The sequence below is a fragment of the Mesoplodon densirostris genome, chromosome X, assembly GCF_025265405.1.
Source record: "Mesoplodon densirostris isolate mMesDen1 chromosome X, mMesDen1 primary haplotype, whole genome shotgun sequence".
NCBI classification, from domain to species: domain Eukaryota; kingdom Metazoa; phylum Chordata; class Mammalia; order Artiodactyla; family Ziphiidae; genus Mesoplodon; species Mesoplodon densirostris.
In genome coordinates this window covers 42,447,787-42,461,835 of record NC_082681.1, presented here as the reverse complement: position 1 = coordinate 42,461,835, position 14,049 = coordinate 42,447,787, and the positions used below count along the sequence as shown (strand labels likewise).

The following is a 14,049-nucleotide window of genomic DNA, read 5'->3' as shown; positions in this document are numbered from 1 at the left end:
AAATACCCTACTACTATTTTGTTGCTGTCTATATCTTCCTTCAGTTTTGTCGGTGTTTGCTTCATATGTTTGTGTCCTCTGATGTTGCATGCTTTATATTTGTGTTGTTATAACTTACTGGTGAATTGACTTTTTATCATTATATAATGTCTTTCTTTGTATTTCTTGGCAATTTTTTTAAACTAAAATCGATTTTGTGTGATATAAGTATACCACGCCTATGCTCTTTTAGTTACATTTTGCATGGAATGACTTTTTCCATCCTTTCAAATTCAGCTTATGTGTGTCCTTAAATCTAAAGTGAGTCTCCTGTAGTTTTCTGAGTACAGGTCTTTTGCCTCCTTAGGCAGGTTTATTCCTAGGTATTTTATTATTTTTGTTGCAATGGTAAATGGGAGTGTTTCCTTAATTTCTCTTTCTGATCTTTCATTGTTAGTGTATAGGAATGCAAGAGATTTCTGTGTATTAATTTTGTATTCTGAAACTTTACCAAATTCATTGATTAGCTCTAGTAGTTTTCTGGTGGCTTCTTTAGGATTTTCTATATATGGTATCATGTCATCTGCAAATAGTGACAGATTTGCTTCTTCTTTTCCAATTTGGATTCCTTTTATTTCTTTTTCTTCTCTGATTGCCATGGCTAGGACTTCCAAAACTATGTTGAATAATAGTGGTGAGAGTGGACATCCTTGTATTTTTCCAGATCCTAGAGGAAATGCTTTCAGTTTTTCACCATCGAGAATGATGTTTGCTGTGGGTTTGTTGTATATGGCCTTTATTATGTTGAGGTAGGTTCCCTCTATGCCCACTTTCTGGAGAGTTTTTTTATCATAAATGGGTGTTGAATTTTGTCAAAAGCTTTTCCTGCATCTACTGAGATAATCATACGGTTTTTATTCTTCAATTTGTTAATATGGTGTATCACATTGATTGTTTTGCATATATTGAAGAATCCTTGCATCCCTGAGTTAAACCCCACTTGATCATGGTGTATGATCCTTTTAATGTGTTGTTGGATTCTGTTGCTAGTATTTTCTTGAGGATTTTTGTATGTATGTTCATCAGTGATACTGATGAATGAAATCAAAGATGACACAAACAGATGGAGAGATATACCATGTTCTTGGATTGGAAGAATCAATATTGTGAAAATGACTATACTACCCAAAGCAATTCACATATTCAGTGCAATCCCTATCAAATTGCCAATGGCACTTTTCACAGAATTAGAACAAAAAATTTTACAATTTGCACAGAAACACAAAAGACCCTGAATAGCCAAGGCAACCTTGAGAAAGAAAAACAGAGCTGGAGGAATCACGTTCCCTGACTTCAGACTATGCTACAAAGCTACAGTAATCAAGACAGTATTGTACTGGCACAAAAACAGAAATATAGATCAATGGAACAGGATAGAAAGCCCAGAGATAAACCCACGCATCTATGATCACCTAATCTATGACAAAGGAGGCAAGAATATATAATAGAGAAAAGACAGTCTCTTCAATAAGTGGTGCTGGGAAAACTGGACAGCTACATGCAAAAAAAGAATGAAATTAGAACACTCCCTAACACCATACACAAAAATAACTCAAAATGGATTAAAGACCTAAATGTAAGGCTGGATACTATAAAATTCTTAGAGGAAAACACGGCAAAATACTCTGTGACATAAATCACAGCAAGATCTTTTTGACCCACCTCCTAGAGTAATGAAAATAAAAACAAAAATCAACAAATGGGGCCTAGTTAAACTTAAAAGCTTTTGCATAGCAAAGGAAACCATAAACAAGATGAAAAGACAGCCCTCAGAATGGGAGAAAATATTTGCAAACGAAGCAACTGACAAGGGATTAATCTCCAAAATATACAAACAGCTCATGCAGCTCAATATTAAAAAAAAACCCAATCAAAAAGTGGGCAGAAGGCCTAAATAGACATTTCTCCAAAGAAGACGTACTAATGGTCAATAGACACATGAAAAGATGCTCAACGTCACTAATTATTAGAGAAATGCAAATCAAAACTACAATGAGGTATCACCTTACACCAGTCAGGATGGCCATCATCAAAAAAATCTACAAACAGTAAATGCTGGAGAGGGTGTGGAGAAAAGGGAACCTTCTCACACTGTTGTTGGGAATGTAAATTGATACAGCCACTATGGAGAATAGTATGGCGATTCCTTAAAAAAACTAAAAGTAGAACCATCGTATGATCCAGCAATCCCACTCCTGGGCATATACCTGAACCGTAATTCAAAAAGACACATGCACCCCAGTGTTCATTGCAGCACTGTTTACAATAGCCAGGACATGGAAGCAACCTAAATGTCCATCAACAGAGGAGTGCATAAAGAAGATGTGGTATATATATACAATGCAATATTACTCAGACATAAAAAGGAATGAAATTGTGCCATTTGCAGAGATGTGGATAGACCTAGAGTCTGTCATACAGTGAAGTAAGCCAGAAAGAGAAAAAGAATATTGTATAATACCGCTTATATATGGAATCTAGAAAAATGATACAGATGGACTTATTTGCAAAGCAGAAATAGAGACACAGACTTAGAGAACAAATGTATGGATACCAAGGGGGAAAGGCAGGGGTGGGATGAATTGGGAGATTGGGATTGACATATATACACTACTATGTATAAAATAGATAGCTAATGAGAACCTACTGTATAGCACAGGGAACTCTCCTCATTGCTCTGAGGTGACCTAAATGGGAAGGAAATCCAAAAAAGAGGGGATATATGTATACATATAGCTGATTCACTTTGCTGTATAGCAGAAACTAACACAACATTATAAAGCAGCTATACTCCAATAAAAATTAATTTAAAAAGTTTAAAAAAAAGAATACCAAAAATAAATAAATTAAGTGAGTCTCTTGTGGACAGCATATAGTTGGATTTTGTTTCTTTGTCCATCAGCCCCACTACGTCTTCTGATTGGGGAATTTAATTCGTTTTCATTTAAAGTAATTATTGATAGGGAAGAACCTACCATTGCCACTTTATTATTTTCTGTCTGTCTTGTACCTTTTTTGTCCTCTTTAACTCCCTTGCTCCCTTCCCTTCTTTCATTCATGTTTTTAGTGACATGCTTTGATTCCTTTCTCATTTTCTTTTGTGTATATTCTATAAGTATTTTCTTTGCAGTTACCATGGGGCTCATGTAAAACATATTACAGTTATAATCATTTACTTAAACTGATAACAACAACTTCAATTACATACAAATATTCTACACTTTTACTTTTCCCCCCACCACACCTTATGTCATCAGTGTCACAAATTACATCTTTTTATATTGTGTATCTGTTAACATATTTTTGTTATAGTCATTTTTATACTTTTGTCTTTTAACCTCATACCAGAATTAAAATGCTTTACACACCACTGTTACAGTACTCAGTGTTCTGTATTTGCCTATATATTTACTTTTATTAGCTTTATACTTCCGTATGCTTTCATGTTTCTTTTCATTTCAATTAGAAAAATTCTCTTCGGAATTTTTCGTAGGACAGATCTAGTAGTAATGAACTGCCTCAGCTTTTGCTTATCTGGGAATGTCTATTTCTCCTTTTTTTTTTTTTTTTTGCGGTATGCGGGCCTCTTACTGTTGTGGCCTCTCCGGCCTGAGCCATGCAGGCTCAGCGGCCATGACTCACGGGCCCGGCCGCTCTGAAGCATGTGGGATCTTCCTGGACCGGGGCACGAACTCATGTCCCCTGCATCAGCAGGTGGACTCTCAACCACTGCGCCACCAGGGAAGCCCTCTGCTTCATTTTTGAAGGATAATTTTCTTGGTTATAGTGTTCTTGGCTGGCATTTTTTTCTTTCAGTATTTTGAAGGTATTATCCCACTCCCTTCTGGCCTGCAAGGTTTCTGCTGAGAAATACACTGATAGTCTTATAGTAGTTCCCTTGCTGTGAGGAGTTGCTTTTCTCTTGCTGCTTTCAAAATTCCCTTTGTCTTTAAATTTTGACAATTTTATTATAACATGTCTTAATTTCAGTTTCTTTGGGTTATCATTGGAGTCCATTGGGTTTCTGAATGTACATGTCCATTTTCTTCCCCAGATTTGGAAAGTTTTCAGCCATTATTTCTTCAAGTAAATTGCCTATCCCTTTCTCTTCTCCTTCTGGGACTCCCAAAATGCATTTATCAGTCAATTTGATAGTATCCCATAAGTCTTTTAGACTTCCTTCACTCTTTTTCATTCTTTTTTCTTTTGGTTCCACTGACTGGATAATTTTCAGTGACCTGTCTTTGACTTACTGGTTATTCTGCTTAATCTAGTCTGCTGTTGAACCCTTCCAGTGAAGTTTTTAGTTATTATATTCTTCAGCTATAATTTTCTGTTTGGTGCTCTTAAAAGTATATTCTGTCCCTTTGTTGATATTCTCATTTTGTACATACACCATTTTATTGAGCTTGTGGATCATCCATGATGACTATTTTGAATTCTTTTTCAGATACTTTATATATCTCTGTTTCTTTAGGATCAGTTTCTGGAGATTTATTTTGTTCTTTTTTTTTTTTGGTCATGTTTGCCTGTTCCTTTGTGTGTCATGTAACTTTGTGTTGGGGTCTGCATATTTGAGAACATAGCCACTTCTCCCATTTTTCATGGACTGGCTTGGTACAGTGAAAGACCTTCACCAGTCAGCATGACTAGAGATTCTGGGGTTTCTGAAACCTTTTTTTTAGTGGGATGTGACTTCTCTGGTCCTATGCATGCAATTTCTCAATTAGAGAGGCCTGCCAGTTTCTCTTTCAGGAGATTGTAAATCCTTGCTCCTACTGGTGCCTCTCTGTGCCAGTGCATGTTCTCTGGTTCTACAGGAGCAAGCTGCTCCACTCTCTTTTGTTCTCAGTGACCACCAGGCATCCAAAGTGAGCCAGCTCTCTATCAGCACCCCAATTCTGGTAAGACAGATACCAGTCCCTCGGGCAGCCCTTCTAAGAGCCAGAATGCTGGTGTACATTCCAGTCCTCTCCTTCCCTCTTGTTGAAGCATTTTTATAATGGCTACTTTAAAATCTTTCTTGGATAATTCCAGTATGTATGTTATCTCAATGTTGGTTTCTGTTGATTTTCTTTTCTTACTCAACTTAATATGTTCCTGGTTCTTTGTATGATGACTGATTTTCTATTGTATCCTGGACGTTTGGGGTATTATGAGACCCTGGATCTTATATCAATGTTTTCTTTTTAGTGAGTCAGCTCTGAGACTGCTCAGGTGCAAGAATGGGGGCATGGCTTCATTACTGTCAGGGAGGGGTGGGAGTCAGGGTTTCCCATTCACAATCCATTGATACTGAGGTAGGAGTAGGGGTCCCTCATTATTACTCGGCAAGGGTGAAATTTCAGGCTCCCCACTAGACCTCTGCTGACACCACCCTGGCTTAGAGAGAGAAGGACATCTTGCTATTGCTCATGGCCTCCTCTACCATCATGTTCTAGGGGCTTCATTACTGCCTGGAAGGGATGAATGTCCCAGATCCCCACTTAAGCCTTTTTTGAAATCACCTCAGGGAGTGGGGGAAGGGTATGTGTGACTCTTTACAGCCAGATGAAGGTAGAAGTCTAGGCTCCCCACTTGGTCTTTGCTAATGGGTGTGGGATGAGGCCACAGGTTTTTCTCTGGTGCTTGGATAGTGTATGGCAGTTACTGTCTTAAAGTTTTCTATCTTGGTAGGCTGCCCCACCCCTTTCCTATTCCTTTGGCTAGAGCTTTTGGGAGGACATTTTTGTCTGCATCCTTTGGCATTTCTGGGTTGCTGTCTTCTCCATCACCAGGTCCAGGAGGTATATTACTTAGAAACAAAACCCAGGGAACTCATTGCCAGGTCATTGCCTATGTCTTGAGATCCCTAGCCAAACTGTCTTCTCACCACCTTTCAAAGTTCATATATATATACATATATATGCACACATACATGTGCTATATTAATATTATTATATCATTATACTAATATGTTACTTATTATTATATATATTATAATGTCCAGTGTTTTTAGCTGTACTTATTGGGAAGAATAAAGAAATATATCTATTCTGTCTTTTCTTAGAACCAGAAGTTATATAAGTAGTTACTTAAAGAAAACATGGATGCTGTATTAGCTATAGCCTTTCTCCCAGTAAAAATCTAGTTAAGAATAGGTAAAATCACTCTCATCCCTACCTGCATTGGTATACTTATTTTTTTAGGATTTTTTTTTACTGTGGTATAAAGCACATAACAACAACAAAAAGAAACCCATCTTAACTAATTTTAAGTGTACAGTTCACTAGTATTAAGTATATTCACATTATTGTAAAATAGATCTCTAGAACTTTTTCACCTTGCAAATCTGAAACTCTGTACCCATTAAACAACAATTTACCTTTTCTCTAGTTCCTGATAACCACCATTCTACTTTCTGTTTCTATGAGTTTGACTAGTTTAGTTAGATATCTCATATAAGTGCAGTGATACAGTATTTGTCCTGTGATTGACATTTAACCTAACATAATTTTCTCAAGATTCATCCATATTGTAGCATGTGACAGGATTCCCTTCTTTTTTAAGGCTGAATAATATTTCATTGTATGTGTATACCACATTTTGTTTATTCAGTCATCCATCGATGGACATTCAGATTATTTACTTCTACCTTTTGGCTAGTGAAAATCATGCTGCTATGAACATGGATGTTCAAATATCTTTTTGAGACCCTGATTTCAATTCGACTCCTTTCGTTTTATTGTCTGTCTTTATGCTAGTATCACTGTTTTGATTACCATAGCTTTGAAACATGTTCTGAAATTAGGAAGTATGAGTCTTCTAACTTTGTTCTTCTCTTTCAAAATTGTTTTGTCTACTTGGGGTCACTTGGGATTACTTGTGAATTTTGGGATGAATTTACCTATTTCTGCAAAAAACTGCCACTGGGTTTTGAGGAATTGCATTGAATCTGTAGATCGCTTTCAGTTGTATGGACATCTTAACAATATTAAGTCTTTCAACTCATGAACACAGATGTCTTTCCATTTCTTTGTGTCATCTTTAATTTTTTCAGTAATGTTTTGTAGTTTGTCATTGGTGTACTTCTATATACTAAATAAAAGTTGAAGTAAAAATTCTTTGCTAAACCTTGCTTTTCCAGTAATTTCAGAGCAAAGAACTATGGATGGGGTACCATTCATCATTCCTACAGATTCTCTGCTGCTTGGCACAATTGCTGCCCATACCAGAGACTCTGCTTATTCAGTCATTGAAGCCTTAGCCAGCTCCTTTATGATACAATAGAATGGGGTCAGAGTCTGCATCCCATCTTTCTCTTTATTCATTCTCATTAAATTTCCCTTAGGACTAGTCTCCTGTAGTGACATTCAACCCGAGGCCCTGGCAGGTGTGCTTAAGGGTGGAAATCAGTAAAGGCAGAACCAGACTTTGAATGGAAAGAGACTTCAAAGTAAACCCAACCCTGAGCCCTGCCTCCTCCATGAAGCCTTCTCTGACTAAGTTATCCCATGCTCATCTCCTTTTTCAGAAAACCTCTGCTACGTGACTCTTTCTGGGAAAAAGACATTTTTATTTATTTTTAAAGATTTTTAAAAAAAATATTTATTTTAATTTTATTTTTGGCTGCATTGGGTCTTCGTTGCTGTGCACGGGCTTTCCCTAGTTGCGGTGAGCGGGGGCTCCTCTTTGTTGTGGTGCATGGGCTTCTCATTGTGGTGGCTTCTCTAGTTGCGGAGCACAGGCTCTAGGCACATGGGCTTCAGTAGTTGTGGCACGTGGTCTCAGTAGTTGTGGCTCATGGGCTCTAGAGTGCAGGCTCAGTAGTTGTGGCGCATGGGCTTAGTTGCTCTGCAGCATGTGGGATCTTCCCGGACCAGGGCTTGAACCCATGCCCCCTGCATTGGCAGGTGGATTCTTAACCACTACGCCACTGGGGAAGCCTCAAGACATTTTTAATCACTAGGTTTTTCAAATGGCTCGTTATTTCTCTAATTTAAGCACCATGAGTTTTTTTTTTAAACATTTTAACCACCCTGAGTGGAATTCTCTTACAACAAACAACCTCAATGAAACAGTCTACTCCTCTGACTTCTTGTACTGTGTTTATGGACATAATTTAATCTTTTTTGGTTAAGGATCATTATTATGACTGTCCGTTGTTGTATTGTGTTATAATATAGTGGTATTCTAAGGCCTATTGAAATGTGATTTAATGTTTGCCCTTGCACTAAATGGTCATAGGCCATTTAGTGTGTGTGTGTGTGTGTGTGTGTGTGTGTGTGTGTGTGTGAATCCATATTAGATTTTCATGGTTTTCTGTCTCGTTCCTTGTCAGTTGACCCTTCTGGCTGCTCTTGATCTACTTTTGTAAAATTCATCCCCATTCCCTAGCTCACTAGGCTCGACAGAGACTTCTTAACTAGGACTTAATGCCTGAAGGGAATGTTTTTCACGGATCTTAAGAGGCTCAGGATTTACCTTCTCTAGTCTGTTTTGTTTGTTTATCTGCAAGCTTGTTCTAGTTTGGGGAGCTTAGCTGTGGAACTAAGAACAAAATCTCCAGGAACAGGAACCACTGGAGTCCTTGAAGCCAAATCACCCTAATTTTCCCTTCTGTCAAGCTCCTCTCACACTGCATGGCTCTCCAATCAGTAGTTTCCTGCTGGGTCCAGTGGAAAGAACAGTTGGTGACAGGAAGCATTTTGAGGCTACTCTGGCCTATATCACTTCCTCTCATCAGAGAAACAAACTTCCAAAGGTGACACAAAAGAGCTTCCATTTGGGGCTCTCTGACTAGGAGTATTCAGGGCTCTGACAAAGATTTCAGAGTGAAGAATATTTAAAAAACTTTTTATAGTGGTCACAATGGATGGCAGAGGGTAGAAATGGGAGCAGCCTTCAGGGGCAGATATTGAGAAGTTCATAATGGAGAGGGAGACTATGGCGTGGGTTGCAGACACAGTTCAAAGTTCTAGAAGTGTGAACTGAATATAATGCATATTACATCACTAGAGCTACATGTAGAAGTCATAATTAGGAAAAACAAGGAAGGCAGTTATTAACTCTACTTCCCTGAACATATCTAGTTTTAGTATTTATTATAATGGAATTATTTCAACTTTTCAGATATATTAGAATTTGAGTGTATGTGCTAATCCTGACTCTGGTGAAGTGTAAGATATGTGAAACTGAAATACAAGCTTTGAAATTTAAGTACATTTTCTATTGGCCACACCCAGGCACAAATTCTAATTAAACACAGCTTTGAGGATATTAACACTTATTTAAATTTTACAAAGCACTTTCACAACCATTTTCTTATTTGATCCTCACTATAGCTTTGTAGGGAGGAAAGTATTATCTCCATTTTATGGATAAGGAAAGGGAATCTTTGCTTGAAGGCTGGCCCAAGGTAACTTGGCTAGTAAAAGAGCAGAAATAAAACCCAGCTCTTCTAATTCATAGGCCAGTGTTCTCTTTAGTATACTATGTTTTGTTTCATTAAGGTTTGGGGAACAAATTCAATATATTTCTCTGATGAAGTGACTTTCAAATCAAAATGATCCTGTATAAATAGATAACATTTTGGAATGCTATAAATGGAAAAATCCAATAAATTAGCCTTATATCTAAATAATATCTGAAGCCCCAAACTACTTGCACTTATATTTGATGTGTGTGTGTGTGTGTGTGTGTACAGGGATAAATTCATAACTCTATCTCTGCTCCTGATAACAAAATAATATTTTGTTGTTAGCATAATTTTTATTCGTATTGCCAATCTGTACTAGAAATAAATCCACTATAGGGACTTATCTTTTTCTTTTTTCTTGAACTGAGATTTTTTTTTTTTTGCGGTACGTGGGTCTCTCACTGTTGTGGCCTCTCCTGCTGCGGAGCACAGGCTCCGGACGCGCAGGCTCAGCGGCCATGGCTCACGGGCCTAGCCGCTCCGCGGCACGTGGGATTTTCCCAGACCGCGGCACGAACCCAAGTCCCCTGCATCGGCAGGCGGACTCTCAACCACTGCGCCACCAGGGAAGCCCGAACTGAGGTATTTCTTACAGACAATAAAGTACACAAATCTTAAGTGTACAGCTCAATGAAATTTTATGTACGTGCATCCTCCACCCATATCAAGATAGAACATTTCTGATCCCCCAGAAGGTTTTCTCTTGCCTCCTCTTAGTCAGTACCTTCTCCCAAGGGTAACAACTACTTTGACTGCTATCATCATAGGTTAGCTTTTCCTGATTTCAAACTTTATATAAATAGAATTGTATTGTATGTACTGTTTTGTGTCTGGTTTCTTTTGTTTAACATAAGGTATGTGAGATCCATCCATGTTTTGCGTATGGTATTAGTTAGTTCTTTTTTGTTGCTGTGTACCATTCCCATGTGTTATTCACCACAATTTATTTATCCATTCCCCTTGTCTTAGTCAATTCAGGCTGCTGTAACAAAATTCCATAGACCAGGGGGATTAAACAGCAAACATTTATTTCTCACAAGTTCTGGAGGCTGAGAAGCCCAAGAACATGGAACCAGCAGATTAGATGTCTGGTGAGGTCCCTCTTTCTGTATTGCAGACAGCCACCTTCTTGCTGTGTCCTTACATGCTGGAGAGAGATCATCTCTTTGGTATCTCTTTTTATAAGGCCACTGATCCCATTCATAACGGCTCCACCCACATGACCTAATTACCTCCTGAAGACCCCAAATACCTTCACATTGGGAATTAGGGCTTCAACATATGAATTTTGGGAGGACACAAATATTCAGTCCATAACATCTGTGTCAATAGACATTTGTGTTTTTAGGTTTTGATTATTATGAATAAAACTGCTATGAACATTTTTTACCATATCTTTTGGTGGACATGAGTGCTCATTTTTCTTGGATATAAAACTAAGAGTGGAATTGCTAGGGTAGGTGCAATAAGAAGACATTTTAACTGAATTAATTTAACTTAGAATAATTTAACTTAGTATTAATGAAAGAACTGATGGCAGAGAATAAGAAAACCCACTTTATGAAGAGCCACTTTTAGGGATTAAAAATGGATCTGTGTTTTGTTTAGCAGGTCAAGATTTTCTGCCTGTCATATATTAGAGAGTATTTTTGTTGTGGTTGGAGGGTTGGGTCTTTCATGCTTGTGGGTAGATAGATATTTATTTTCCTTGTGTCTGATACATAGAGTGCACATCAGGGCTGAGGAACCATTTTAATACAAGCTGTATCTTTTCTGGATGGGGTCAAATTGTCTTTTCTTGGGTAATGTGGCTCAAATGATCATAAAATAACATTGAAAAATCAAGTTCACTTTACAGAAATCTGCCTTAGGATTAACTTGGGAGTACATCTTTTGTTTTGGAAGTGAAGATACACATATAATTTTATGTAATCCAACAATTTAACTCTGGCAGTATAATTTTACATTACATTGGAGGTAAAGAATTTTTAAACATCATATGTCTGCTAGCAACATTTACTAATGAAGTGTGATGTTGAAAGGGTGTGTGGAAAATTCCTGTGGTCTGGGAAGTGAGTGAGGTGGTTGTAAACAGAGGAGAAAACTGGAAAAGTGCTCCAAATGAAGAGTACTCTTTCTGGAAAGGATTCAGGGTTTCTCCAGTTGTGCTGTACCACTGAGTGTGCTGTAAAACAGAGACTCACCTTAAACCCTTCCTTGACAAAGATGGTTACTTCAGGTTTTTGAGGCTTTCTGTTTTGTTTTGTTTTGTTTCTTAACAGAATTTAATTTGATAATGAATGTAAAAAAAAAAGCAACTACATTACAGGCAATTACTTGTTGCACAGCTTGGTTTCTGCAAATAGTGGAATACCTAGACTTCCTCTTGGATGTATTTGAAACCCTTCAGGGGCTCCATGAAGCCTGGGTTAAGTCCAGAATTTTTACCAAGGCTTCCAGGACCAGCATCTCTCAGCCCTGCCTGCCTCATCAACTTCAATCTTTGACAGTCTCCATGTGGCATCACTATTCCACGGTCTCTCAGCCCTCAGTGTTTTGGTACACGTTTCTCCTCGGCCTGGAACGTCCTTCCCCTGCCCAAATTGCCTAACTTTTATCCGTTAAGGCTAAGTCCTGCCATCATCTTTCTTCCCAAAGCCTTCTCTGTACCCTAGGCTGGCTTAGACAACCCTCTGCTGTTCTGCCCTAGCCCCCTGTGCAGACACTGACCATACTATATCAAAATGAACTCTCCTTCTCATTATCTTCCCATTAGACTTGAAACTGCTTAAAATATGTTGCTACCCCCAGGGCCTAGCACAGTGCTGGTCATATGATAGGCACTCAGCAAAGGATTGTTAAATTAATGTGTGGATGGACATATAAACCAGCTTTTGGACTTAGTCAGTGTGCCCATTCATTCAATAAACATTTGTTGGCCCTTAGGGGACAACTTACTGCAGGGCATTATGATCAGAACTGTAGGAGATACAGAGATGAACACTACGTGGGCTGAGATGGGAATTCATTCCAATAGCAGAGAGATGACATGCCTGCAAATAACAATAATCTAAAGTAAAAAGGGCCCAGTGCCATAAAAGAGATATAAATAAAGGACTATAGAGGCTTAGAAGAAGGAGCAAGTATTTCTTGGTGGGAAAATTGAGGAAGAAGGGTTCATAGAGAAGGTAGTATTTGTGGTAGGACTTATGTGCAAGTAGGACATGAATGAGCAAAGATCCTCCAGTGTATCATGTGGTTTATATTGGCTGAAAAGAGTAGATCTCATGAAGGAGTAAATGAGCAGTGGGGAACAATTAGAAATGTAGAATGTGGCCATATTGGAGAGGGCCTTAAATGCCAGGCTGATGAATTTGTATTTGATTCCTATCAGTTGGGGCGATCTGGGAAGTTGGTGGAAATTTCTGAGCAGCTTAGTGACATGGGCAGAGAAATCCTTTAAGATTAATCTGGCAATGGTGTATTTTAGTGTTTTCTTAGTAAATCATTATTAGGTAATTAATTGCTAAGCTAATAATTAGTTTTACTAAATAGGGTAGAAAAACTCCAAGGCCTGTAGCTCCTTGACCTTTTTGCACTAGTCCTTTCTCACTGGAAATGTAGATGAGGTAAGAAATCATATGACTAATTAGTTTTCAGAAATGAAAATTGAAATTGACAGAGGAAATAAAGTCAGAAATGGCTCATTAAAATGCATAGACATATAAAGTGATATTTGCTTAGGAACCGTGTCCGAAACATTGCCTACAGCTGTCTGGAAAAGTCCGGACACAGTATATGAATTATATTGTTAATATTTATTCCTTTGGGGGTAGTTTAGATCACTTCCAGTTAAAAATAACTATAGTGTTCTAACCTCAGACTGTCTACTCTTACTCTCCCCTATAAACAGTGGGTACTGAATTGTCAGTCTGCTTTATGGGATATTATATAACCAGAGCATCTGGTTTCTTGCCACCTTAGGTCAGGCCTTCAACACTTCATGCCTGGATTATTACAACTTTCTCATTGGTCTCCCTCTCTCCAGTGCTTCAAATCTAGCTTTTATCCTAACAGCAAGGTATAGTGGGATGAATACTGAATGGAGAGTAAGATTAACTCAGTTTGAATCCTGGTTATATTGTTCATTAACTATATAACCCTGGGCAAGTCATATCACCTGAGACTCAGTTCCTCAACTCTAAAATGAAAGTAATGATCCTTGCCCTGGCTATCCCAAGGGGCTGTCACAGGATCATGTGAAAGTGCTCTGAAAGCTGTTAATGGCTTTACTGAGACTTTGGACTATACTGCCTGGCTTTCCAGCCTCCACAATCCAGTCCCAAGCCACCTATCTAATCTCTTTGCTCAGTATTCTCTGGAACCTGTCCCTGTCTCTGACACACATGAGGTGTTCCTCTCATCTGGAATATTCTTCCCTCTTATATCTGCTCATCCATATCCAAGCAATAATTTAGGGACCAGTCCAAATCCTACATCGTCCTTGAAATCTTCCCTGATGACTCCAATGCTGACTGACTTCCCCCTTTTCT

General features: G+C 38.3%; 1 protein-coding gene across 1 annotated transcript in view; it reads left to right on the top strand.

The window, feature by feature from the left end:
- The window catches only part of ATG4A (autophagy related 4A cysteine peptidase), a 71,884-nt gene that overhangs the window by 14,324 nt on the left and 43,511 nt on the right, over positions 1 to 14,049 (top strand). The gene's annotated exons all lie outside the window — the stretch shown is intronic.